This window comes from Thermobia domestica, chromosome 3, assembly GCF_964235325.1.
Source record: "Thermobia domestica chromosome 3, izTheDome1.hap1.1, whole genome shotgun sequence".
In the NCBI taxonomy this organism is placed as follows: domain Eukaryota; kingdom Metazoa; phylum Arthropoda; class Insecta; order Zygentoma; family Lepismatidae; genus Thermobia; species Thermobia domestica.
In genome coordinates, this window is record NC_137456.1 from 285,668,206 (window position 1) to 285,681,816 (window position 13,611).

General features: G+C 37.1%; 1 protein-coding gene across 2 annotated transcripts in view; it reads right to left on the reverse strand.

Moving 5' to 3' along the window:
* LOC145681108 (synaptotagmin-12-like) overlaps nucleotides 1–13,611 on the reverse strand; it is a 607,941-nt gene that overhangs the window by 331,538 nt on the left and 262,792 nt on the right. The window lies entirely within an intron of this gene.

Consider the following 13,611-nt stretch of genomic DNA (forward strand, 5'->3'; position numbering starts at 1 on the left):
ACTGCCCAAATACCCTTAAACCAAGGAAAAGTACGTACTCTGAAGGCATAGAGTCTTTACTATATATGAAAATGAAAATTAATGAATACTTATTATACAGTAATTTACAGTATTGGGAAGAGCGGACACACGCATGCAGGCAATGACCTTGAACGTATCTGCGCGCGGTATTTTTTTCGCCCTGCCAGAGTGTGACCGAGTTATCCATACTGCCGGGTTATCAAGTGCCGAGTTTTAGGGACTCCACTGTAATACGCAGTATGTGCATTACTGTTACGAGAAGATGAACAATAATATGAACAATCTTCTAGTTAAAGGTGTATTTTGTTTACGTGTATGGTATATAAACAAATAAAGATTCTGTTTCAATAACAATTAAACTTTTCAGCTGTTATTGGCAACGAACGACACACTTTTAATTTCATAAAAGTTCTTTTGTTCGATTTTCTCAAAAACTATGCATAATAATTTTAAAAAAAAATACATTGTGTTGATCTCGGTGTCATCTATCTAGGTATATATGTATCATTTTGCAACAACATTGGCGTTAAACAAGAATCAAAGTTTTACAACAAATCATAATTTTGGGCTACACCCAGGGTTTCCACTCACCCATCATCAATTTCTTTATCTCACTGAGATATGTCAATTAATATATATATATATCCACAACTAGACCCACACGTTTGCTCAGCCTACGTCCTCGCATCTTTTAAGTCCACAATTCTACCGAATTTCAAGTTTCTTTACGTATTTCAATTGCCTAAAAGATAAGTTTTGTATCCCAAAGAAAACCACCATTTAAATAACATGGAGATTTTTCATTTCCCCTTTAGACAGCCTAAAAACTAAAAATATTCAGTTTTGGCAATTCTTGTAGTAGCGCTCTCAACGGGCCGGGTAGGGTTGAAGATCGACCCGACTCGACCCGTGACCCGAATTGACTGACCCGGCCCGATTACCCGGCCGACCCGTAATCCGATCCGATTGACCTGACCCGACAACCCGACCCGAGTTGACCAGACAACCCGACCGGACAACCCGACCCAAGTAGCCTGACCCGACAACCCGACCCGACCCGAGTTGACCCAACCCGACCCGTAACCCGACCCGTTTGAGAGCACTAGGTCACGACACTGGATGAACGCCAAAATGCACTCCCATTGAGAATTAAACCCGGACCACGTGTATCGAAGTCTTACACGTTAACCACTAGCTAGATCAAGCGGGGGATTTGTATATGCATCTTAATGAATATTTGGCACTTTTGAGGTTTGGTTATTACTTTTTATAAATGATACCAGTGTCCGACGTGGGAGAATTTTTTTTCTTGCTTTAGTTCTATGTGACGAAATTTTTATTCAAGGTCAGTGTTCTCACCTGCTCGGACGGCAGGGGGTCTTCTCGGATGGCAGTAGCAAGAGTCTCTTGGCGGAGACAAAAGGAAATCGTTTAACTACAATGATAAGGGTTGAGGAAACAGGAGAACACCTGTGATTTCTTCCAACCCTTCAACTTTCATTCCAAAATAGGTTCTTATGATTTCGGGACCCGCGCAACTTTGATTTTTCTTTCTCAGTAATTAAAACGTATTTTACAGTATATATAGTTGCAAGTAAGAAGATACATAATATGAATTTTGTAATTTAAAATTTAAAAATATAGTATGACAATTAATTATAAAGTACTAATTTTATTTCATCACTTTCAGCCCAACAAATGAAATTCAACAATTCGCACCCTGGGTCTTGGTCATCAATACTGCGTCTTATTCTTTGTCTTGCACAGTCAAGTCTTGGTCCTGCATTTCGTAGTCTTGGTGGTCTTTCATGCTATACAAGAGCCAAGAATGCTCGCCTCATCGGTACAAATGAAGACCAAGTGTGATTTTGATTATGGTCTTTCATACTATACGGAAAGCAAGAAAATATGCTCATCGCTACTTCGTGATCACCAAAACAAGGCCAAGAGCAAGATTACTATGCACTTCGTCTTGCATATCCAATCTTTATCTTATTCTTGTATCGATGTTCTTGGGCTTGGTGAAATAAAATGAAATATTCAGTTTAAGGTCCCTCGAATCTGCACCGAGGCTAAGGGATATGGTGACCATGAGAAATGAATGAAATGGTGGAATGAAGAATGTGGGGGGAAACAGGAGAACCTCGAGAAAACCCACTACACGGCGTTTCTCCACCACAAAGCCCACTTAGCACAAGCTGGGATCGAACCATGAACACCATGCACCAGAGATGAATTCTCTACCACTGAGCTACCGCGGCTCTGCTTGGGCTTGGTCTTCCATATTCAATCTTTCTTTTGGCCTTGCTTAAACAACTTCTAGTTTTCTTCTAAATCCAGACTCCATATTGGCGTAGATATTAATATTACAGTCGATTGGTAAAACCAATCTTCCACATTTAAAAATTAAAGTACACACAAGTACAAAAATAAGCATTTACCATAAAGACACTAGCTGGAAGTGTGCAAAATAGATTTATGGCTTCTATAAAATAAATTGAAAATTGCTATTTTTAATTAGGCAGCTAGTGAAAAACAGCAGCTTTCGACTCCAGCCGAGTTTAAGCTCAACCTAAACTCAGTTGACCAAAGTGAACTAACCTGACTGACCAGACCCGACAACCCGACTCAATAACCCGACCCGACTCCCCACCCGTAACCCGACTCGAGCTGACCCGACTGACCCGAAAAGTATTAATTCAAATGACAGATTTAGATTGGGAATGTAGCTTACTTCTGCTCGGCGGATGTCTTTATGAAACAAAGAATGAAAACAGAAAGAACGAACAACAGACAAGTTTCAGAAAGTATTTTGCTTATCTTGCAGTATAATTTTGCCTCTAAAAATATTCCATAGTCACTTAATAAGACCTCATAAATTCGCCTTTCTATCTAATATATACAAGGTGTCCAAAGATGTGGAAACACCCTAATAAATGATAAGTTTTGCTAAATATAACCAAAGTAAGAATGAAGGTGGAGAATAGAAATGGGGGAAAACGTTTGATGACAAATCACAATGATGCCCGCCATCTTGTGTTTTACGCAATTGTTGATAATGGAAACTATAGAATGGTAAATGTCATTTTAATAGCAAAGTTTTGTATAAATTGAATGGCATTGTTATTTTTGATCTAACCATTATAAAGACATGACTTGTCTCTTTGTTTCTAGCATTGCAGGTGATTTACTAGCAGAAGATGGACTTGAAGCATACACAGCACCTTGAGATCAAAGCTTCAACAATTTGGTGTATCATTATGGGATGATCGTTATAAGCTGTGCATATTATGAGCTTTCGAATGCAATCCAATTTAGTATACCTTCCCATTTGGAATGTTTGGGTTAACCCCGGTTCCCGGGTGTCATTCACTTATTTCGTGCATGTCAAAACAGTGGACCTCAACCGTATATGTACTACGTGTTAGCAGAAATTTCCAACTCTGAGCAGTTTCTGAGAAAATGGTCCGGAATCAAACTTTGTGAACACTTTGTATATATATGTATATAAATCATCTTCCAGGAAGCGACCAACCTCTTTCCGTGAAACGATAATTTGGATTCAATAGTTCCTCCCAAAGACAAAAAAATCGAAAACATATTGTGATGTTTGAAAATTCTTTTGGGCTGGATGACTATCGGCAATTGTGAAGACCCAAAGTAAATAAATAAAAGAAACGTAAAAATGCTCCAGACTGGCATGTTTGGTTACTACGACAGATTTTTGTTTTTCAATTCTGAAACAAAAAGAAATAAAAAAATCTATTTTTACGTAATGCACTGAGGTAACAGCTGTTGCAGAATGCATCAAACTGTTCAGTGTGACGTAATAACTGACGTCATGCGGAACTTAACAAATAAAGTCTCTCATCCTTCGCTATACCTCGTCTGCGTGTGCAGAGAATAAATTGTGTTGCTCGCATGCAATGAAGCGCATCACCGGCTTACCTAATACTATTCTGTAATTAGCTCAATGGTAACGACTGAACCACAAGTGTATTTATAGGGGGAACGAGTATGATAAATTGATATATTGCAAACGAATTTTCGTGAGCTAACAATTATGAAAAAGTCAGCGAACAGTTTATCTGTTTCCAGTGGATCAATTGACCTTTCACTCAAAGCTATGTTATTTATGCCTTAAGACTACCATCAATTATACGTCGTATGTGAAACACTGTTGGAAATATGTACGTCTCTATTAGGAATATGTGAAGATGACAACGATGACGAGGAAGAGGAAGAAGAAGAACAAGAAAGTTCAGACGATGATTTTAAGGGATTTGAAAGATCAGTTCGGTTTTATAAACTAAGAATTCTTTTTACTCTGGCTTTGAAATATAATAATAAAAATGATAAAAACGTTATTTATTTTAAAAAATTGCTTAAAAATTGAGGTGCGTTTTATGGTCCGTAGCATATTATTGTCTGTAAAATACGGTATTCCTTACTTCTGAACTGGAAGCTGGAAACACTATATAATGATTTGGTTTACAGTAAAATCGTAATCCAATGGAGAATACGCAGATCTCGAACATTTTCTTTTCCCGATAGACGCTCACATCGGGAGAGAGAGCGGTACGAAATCTCGTTTTGAAAATGCATCTCGGAAAACACAGAATGGTGTAAACTAACTCCCTACGTAATCCTTTTCTTCCATTTTGGTTTTGTAAAAAATAAAAATAAAAAGCATGTTTTCAGGAAATCTAATCCCATATACTGCGGTTTTCGATAATGCAATTTCCCCTTAAGGTTAACAGGAAGAGGTTCAGTGTTTATTTAAAGCGAGGAATCAAATTGCTGCAGAGTAGTTTTATATGTTAGAGAGCATTACGTTGAATATTTTAATAATGTTCTAACTTTTAAACTAATACTTTTGATATACTGTTACATTATCGATTTTTGAAAACCGATTGCTATATTTTTGAAGTCTTCATTACTGTTTCCACTTTGGCTTATCAATGATTCAAATGTACACCGTTCAGGTTTGAAGTCTAGTACTGTAAAGAACCAAGAATGCAACCCAATGATTCTTTCCTTAGATTTTCTTTCATACTACTCTATAAATTTCTATTTTTAGTAGATGTTGAATCTGAAGAAGAGCTACCGTAAAACTATGATACTAATTATCCGACTATGATACAAAACGTATCTAATTTGGTTTCACATCATTTGTGTCTGTGATAAATTTTGCTATAAAATTTTATTGGAAGGAGGACAGAAAAATGTTTAGATTGATTTTGAGTTAACATCTCACGTTTACACTCTGAGGATAAGAGAAACCCCAAGCACTCTGAGGATAAGTGAGAGGTAATGGGAGAATCACGAGAAATCCCAAGCACGTGGTATTTGCCCCACCATATTAATCTCACTTGGCGGAATTGAACCACGGAGTCCATACCAGAGAATGGTACTCTATCGCTGAGTCCCCGCGGCCCCGAAAGATTTAAATTGCATAAAGAAGCTTAATTTCCATCAAAATTCACGGGAAAAATATAATTCATTTAGCTTACCTACAATTTGGATTATAAAGGTTTGACATGCCACATTTGTTTAGTATATCTTCCTGGTAGAATCTTCAATCTTTCGCTTAACTTTATTCTTAAAATCGGTAACTCAGATGGTAAAGAGAACAAATATCATTAACACTCCATTTTATTTGACTGATTATGTACTAGTACCTCCCTTCTTTTAATAGTATAAACATTGTATGACCGAATATTTCTGTCATTTCGTGTTGTATAGTTATGTTTAGCAATTACCTAGCTATTTTTTTTTTTAAATAAAACATACTTTTGCATACCACCTCGGAAGTGTTCACATGCCATTACTGGCAAACATGTCATGCACTGTCCACCTCAAAAGAATAGAGATACACCGTATACGTTCAAGATAAATTTTACAGAAGATCAAGATATGGTAGTGAGTGACCGTTTATCGAAGATGTAATATTTACAGCCTCATTAAAAAATTTGTGTATGTCTGATATTTGAGCAGAAGACAGTTGAGAAACGATACTGTAACGTTATATTAGAAATCTCCAACTCTGAGCTCTGAGAACAAACATGTTGCGGTAATGTCTAAGACAGGACAAGAATCAAAAATCTAGAGTAACTCGATCGTTTCAGAAGCGATGTTAATTTTACTTCGTTTTCTGTTAATACATACGAACGCGCACCAAATATGTGCGTTCCTTGCTGACGAGTTCATGACTGTCACGTCAAACAATTGCTTCCAGTGCATTAGTGTTCGTGGGACCGCAGTGGCTTAGTGGTAGAGCGTTCACCTCTGGTGCATGGGGTCCAGGGTTCAAACCCTGCTCCCACCAAGTGAACTTTGTGGTGGACAAACACCGTGTGCGTGGGTTTCCTCGGTGTTCTCCCGTTTCCTCCCACTTTCTTAATTCCACCATTTTCATTCATTGCTCATCATCACCGTCTCTTTTAGCCTAGCCGGCATAACCGTAGGACGTAAAACTCAAAAATTTCATTACAGTTTTTATTTTGCATCAGTGTGCTTTATAAAAACCTCTATTAAGCAAGCATGGATTGTATTAGATGTTTTCGCTTGTTTTTCAAAGTATTGGAATCCTACAAAAATCAAAAATCAAAATAGAGGAGGTACGATCTTGTGTTCGATTGTGCTAGTAGAAGTCGTTTGAAACTAGATCTAGAAGACAGGGATTTTACTGGATCATTCTTCCGTATATATTGACAGTTCCATTACTTTAATATCTTTTACACTTTGTTCATTTATATTTTTATACACTTTATTGCCTTTCATTTCTATGTGGAGCTCTTTGCAACAGCATGTAGTCGTTGGAGTTAGTCAAATTAAAAGAAAGTATCAAGTTTGAAGGAAAATTTTACTTTAAAATTTCATTGATAGGGAAAAAGCAAAAATGAATAAAAAATCTAACATTGAAGGGAAAATCCAGGAAATCCCGATTGAGCACTAGCACCGATTGGGATGCTATCGCAATTACTAAAGAAAAAAGGCTTCGGTTTAATTCTATTACTTCATAGCTGTTGAGCTTTGAATAAGAATGACAATTAGATTTACACGTATGTTGGTTATAGCTTAGGAAAATATAATAAGATCCAAGTTAAGCGATTCTGCAGGAATACTTAAAATAACCAGTTATAAATTTATTAGTAGAAAGAAGCTTATGCAAATAAAATACTTCGTCAATTAATTATACATTTACTTTCCTCCAGCATAACTGGAAAAACTTCTACTTTATTATATGTTATATTAGCCATCCAATTACATAAAAAGATCTCTGAAATCGCTACAACTGAACCACAACTTTATCCAGCTATCCAGTCCCTGTACATTAGAAACACCTTGCTATCCATAAATAATAAGTATGTTTAGACAGCCTCTCTACCTCTTCCGAATTTTACCAAAATGATATCAAACGTTTGTGGACGTTTGTGCACTAAGCAATTTTAAGGTTTTCGGAGACTAATTTGGGGCGAGCGGTCTACACAGTAGCGTCCCATCTCCGCCAATTGGTCCCAAAATGGTCTCATCATTAGTACATCGTTTCTATGTAGAAGGAAGTATGAGTTATTAGATTATCTAATTTACGCGTCACCTTCCCACCAACGCCCATTGGCACCAAAATGGTCTCAATCGTTATTGCATCGCTTGTGCACAACAAAAAGTTCTCATTTGTATACGAAATGGAGAGTGAGATTTTTGCGTATCTCTATTTGGAAACCAACTTTCCCAAACTTATTGATTAGTGCTAAAATGGTATCGGCTAGGTTTTTGTCTTTTGGGTCTAGCCTAGAAGGCTTGAAACGATTGTAGCTAAACTTGAAATATCCATAGATGTCTGGCCTACGATTGAAAATGAAAGAAATGAACTTATGTATTTACATATACAAAGGGGGACAGAGGGGATGCTCCATAAAACTTGTCATAACGAAGCAACATTTGCAGAATTTGCTGTCCATGAAGTTCTGAAAAATAATGTAGGTATTTCAATTTTTTTCTTGGTTGGTGGGAGCAAAAATGTAGTGCCATGGTTCGGCTCTTGGGTCTAGCATATGAGTGGAATGACTGGAACCAATTTGCAATATTTATTTCATTGCCGTAAAAAGCTTGTTGGCAAAAATATAGCACATTGTATGGAATCAGAGCACTATATTACAATGCAATAATAATAATAATAATAATAATAATAATAATAATAATAATAATAATAATAATAATAATACAGTAATAGTAATAAATGAGCAAATGATAAAAAGAGGAATATTAATATAAAATATAATATACTGTAGATAAAAGTCAATTAAGCAAAAATAAATTCTTGTTAACGCTGTAAAAATTGTCAACCTCTCTATCTATCTAAAACAAAGAAGAGCTAAGAACAGCACTCTTAAAATTATATTTTAGCTTAATGTTTTAAAAATTATTGCTTAAAATCTATCAGTGAGATCTCATACGAGTTTCACTTGCTTTATTGAAACGTATCAATTTTGAAACGCATTTGGCAGGTTTATAAGTACACAAATATTTAACTCGAGTGCTTGAACTCAACCTGAATTAACTTAATTGTGGTGTTAACAGCTAGTAATTGAATAACGTGCTTGGGATAGCGCAATAATCCAATAACATGCTTAGGATCATTTGAATGTATTTTGTTCTTAAATATAGTAGATTTGATTGTTATGATCTAGTCATCTTGCAACCATTAGCTTATGAGTCAATTTTGTGTAAATCTTCACGATTATGATATAAGATAAATCAGCAAGAACAACCAAAATCGAATCATGATAAACGACATCGTGTGCGTAATGACTTTAACGCCTTACATCATATGAAACCCACACTACTCTGGTCTGTTTTGGGTTTCATAACATTCCAGGCGTTTTACCTTTTACAACAAGGTTACTAAAAAGAAGTTTTACAATATAATCCAATGTTGTCTGTCACTATCAATGATCATTCTGTGAGCCCAAAGCAAGATTTTTACCAACAGAAAAGTTAATGCAAACGAGGCGAGGGAGAAGGGGGAGATGGAGAGGAGGGAGGACAATATTGGCAATATACAACTAGTTCGAACCCTCGAGTGGTGCATCTGCCAAACCATCGATTAACGATTGATGTTACTGTTCGCTGATCACCGCTATCATCTTTTAATTTCAGTTTTCCTGTTTTACTCCTCACTTTTTACATGCGGTTTACTGAGAGTAGGAGAACAAAGTGTGATGTGAAAATTGACTTACTTTCGACAGTTAAATTGAAGGTACCTAACAAATGTGATAATGATTGTTTGAGGCTATTTGACTACCATTTAATCCGACGAATCGGAAATACAGAAATCAAGAGCATTGTTTGTCGCTTCAGTGAGATCAGCTCTATTGTTCACTGAAGAGGGATTACCGGAATTAAGTTTTAGAAATTGAAGCAATATTCGAAAACTTAACCACTTTCCTTTTTACATAAAATAAAAATATATATCTCGAAAAGTGTAAAAGAAATTAAATCTTTAAGCTTAACGTCCCATGGTTATGCCGGTTAGGCTAAAGGAGACGGTGATAATGAGATATGAGTGAAATGGTGGAATGAAGAAAGTGGGAGGAAACGGGAGAACCCCGAGGAAACCCACGAGCACGGTGTTTGTCCACCACAAAGTCTACACGGCGCGAGCTGGGATCGAACCAGAGACCCCAAGCACCGGAGGTGAACGCTCTACCACTGAGCCACCGCGCCCCCTTCGAAAAGTGTAAGTAGATTGTAGAAGTCTATTATTATCACTTAACAGATGCATTTTTTGAACTCTTGACAGCAAGAGGAATTAATACGAGAATTACTAAAAAGTTTTGAGACATGCAGCTCTGGGAACACATATTTTAATTTTAACTATTATAAGTTTTCGAAGTATTCTCCCGACATTCCACATAAGGTCTCATCCTCCTAAACCAATCCTGGAAGCACTGGTGTTACTGGGTTTCAAGCATTGCACCTAACTGTTCTTTGTAGGTATCCAAAGTATCTTTAGGGATGGAAAACCTATCCAAACAGACGACTGCCACTTTGTCTCTGGACTAAACCGGTAAATGTTGATTTCATCACCCGTCACAGTGTTTGAAATTCTCCTAGACTTCGCACTTTGAAATTTATGAGGCATGTCTTGAATCATTCCGCTCTTGTCTGCTATGATTTTCAGTCAAGTTGTGTGACACCCACCAAGATGAAACCTTTTTCACACGCAAGTGTTTATGTAGAATGGTTGAAATACTTGGCGCGCTAATCTCAAGAACACACTAGATGTCACTTATGTCATCGCGGATCATATGCTTCATGGCATTAGTGTTTTCCTCTGTCACTGCTCTTGATGGCCTTTAACTGTACCCCTCGTCTTCTAATGAGGTTCTGCCCAATTTGAATTCTGAAAACCAACGAAACACTGTTGCATGTGATGGTACACTCTCCCCAAGGACTCGGGTCGATATTTTCATCGACTCCGTTTCATTTAAAGCACATTTAAAATCATACAGAATCATGACTTGCAAATGCCGTCTTTCCAATTGCATGGCTGCGGTGCAAATGGTGGTAACTTCGACCACTTAGGAACACCACTCATCACGTCATATGGCATAATCATCCTGAGACAGAGTGTGTTCACTTACAAGTGAAGGGTGCTTCTCATGCAAGCAAAATTTTATTCCTGCATTGTCCCATTTGGCTGTATCTCAAAACTTTCTCAGTCATCCTCGTAGAACTCTTTTTGTGTTCATAGGAAAATTAAGAGGATTACGAGTCTTGCAGAAGAACATCAATCAAGAAGTGTCCAAAATTTTGTGTAATTCAAGCATGAAAACTCAGTATGGGTATGTTTATAGTTTATAATTTATTTAAAATTTTAGTTCTAGTACCTCGGACGGAAGAAGTAAAAAAGACGTAAGTTCCAGAGCGCAGGCTAAACAAGTATTCAATAGGAAAAGAGGACTGTTAACATCAGGAAAAGTATCGTTGGACATTCGTAAATGATTAACTAAGACCCTGGTACGGAGTGTGGTGCTTTACGGATCAGAGACATGGACATCGAGAAAAGCTGTTATATCCAAGCTGGAAGCATTTGAAATGTGGTGTTGGCGCAGAATGCTCCGCATACCATGTACCGAAAGAAAAAAGAATGAGACGTACTAAAAGAAGCTAATGAAGGACGAGAAATGATGAAGATAATAGGAAGACGAAGAAACAGCATGCTTGGCCATCTTATTCGACACTCCGATTGGATCACCATACTCATAGAAGGAAAGGCAGAAGGAAAATCAGGAGGAAGAAGACCAAGGTTAGAATATCTAGACGCAGTTAGGAATAAAGAGACCTTATCAAAGCATAAAACAGGTCTCCTAAGGGAGAGAAAAGTTTTAAAATTTCCATGTCGCCCACCAACCTATGGTTGAGGTGAGCAAGAAGAGAAATCTACTAGTGATTTCCTTGAATGAATAAAACGTTTGAGAGAGGGAATATATCGGACCAACTCTCTGAATCCGAGCTTTTACACGTTACTACATAACACTGAACAACACAAGAACAGTGAAATTACGTGTAGGAATTAGAACATAACACTAGACTAGAAAGATCTATGTTCACTTTAATTAATATCGCTAAACCGATTTAGGAATGGTTATCTAATTTTGAAGCAGCAGTATGTCAACGAATATTTTAGACTAAGTTGGACAATATTTTAGTTAACAAAAATCAAAATTTAAGCGCTTATGATATTTTTGATTGATTTGATTTGATTGATTTTTAGTTTAGCGTTCCTTCCAGTGGCGGGGGATATATGAGACCAAACGTGGAATCTAAAGCACATGAGCATCCGCCGAAAATCGAATTCGGGTCTTTCAGGCTAAAGGCGTGAACACTAACCGCTTAAGCACGAAGGAGTTCCAATGATACTTTTAGGCTACATCTCATTTACCATATGATGTACTGTCGTCTTGGTACTGACAGAATAAAAAGCTTAAAAGAGGGTATACTTCAATATATTGGTTTCACCTCAATAAATGGCATGGTTCTAGTACATTATCAATGTTTAAAGATTTTGTTTTACCAAAACTCCTTTACATATACATATATATATTTGCTCTCCTGGTGGGGACACTCAGTCAGAAAAGTGTAACAGCTTTTTCAGGCCAGCCATCCTGACAGATTTTTCATGAGTTTTTCTTATTCACACCAAAAAGGCAAATGTCGGGATGGTCCTTAACATAATAGTATCAGGTCGATTCCTTCCTTCCCCATTCCTTTCTTCCACCCAATTCTCCAGGTGGTGTGATCCCCGAGATACGTTGTCCCTCATATGTGTGACGGGCTAACATGGCCATCGACGCCGAAAGTGCAGAAACCTAGTTCCTAATCCTAATATGTATTTACCTCGAGAACTACTCTCGAGAACCACTTGAACAGTGGGCACCAAATTTGGTCAGGTTGTAGAGGATCACAAATTAAGAATTGACTTAGTTTCTGGATCCCATATTTAAACCGCAAGTGGCAGAAATTATCCATTTCCGGTTTTAATGTTGATCTTTACAAAGCATTAAAAGGTAATAGATAGAGAGAAGCGGTTTTCTGTTATCAATTAATAATGTCAACAATATATTTCATTTTCACTCTTGGAAATGCACACGAGACGAGACGAGACAGAATTTTTCTGACAAAATTCGAAACGAGACACAGCTTTTTCAATAGAGAAATACACACTTTTAGAGTTGAGACATCAATTTTACAGCACATTTTCGAGACGAGACTGCCTCAAATTTTGGCTCGTGTGCATCCTTATACCACTCTAATATTTGTAATAAAATCGGAAATTGTTTAAATCTATTACCACCTCAGTTCCAATGCTAAATGAGGAAACATTACACCATAGAAACCAAACCTCTTTTACGTGGCGTACACACCACGCTGCTATGTGTTACGTTTACAAATCGATTTTTTTCTCTATTTTCTCGAAACCTGCGCATGAGGTTTTACGTTCACGTATATGATTTTGTTCAGCTGAATAAGGCTTATTGTTACATGTCTTGTATTTGGTCATTGTCTCGTTATGTGCTAATAGTAATGAAGAATGTCATTAGAGAGTATTTTTTTTTAAAGTAAGCAACACCTCGTATAATGCGTTTTTCGAGATAACTATAGTAAACGCGAACACTCGTGAAACCTGGGCTCTACAACAATGAGAGAAGAGCTTTTTCTCATGTGTGATGCATCCGAAGAATTCGGTCGATTCGTAAAGGTGCCTTCCGAACGTACACTTGAGAAAAAGTGAAACAGCAGTAGTGCACGGTAAAAGTAATAATAGCAAAAATATAAAATAACTACCATAACAATAATAACAAAAGGAAACTTAGCGGCAATTCGACAACACTGCACCCTCAGGAGATGTTCTCCGTGTAGCGCGAGAGACGACGTTGTCAAAATTCCATGGGTGTGGGTTGACGACCAGGACACACCCTCGCGTTCTAGTGGGTGATGAAATTGATAAATCTAGGTCAAGCTTCACGAATTCTTGCGATCTTTATAACAATGAATTAAATTGAGTTTCTTCATCGCAATTTA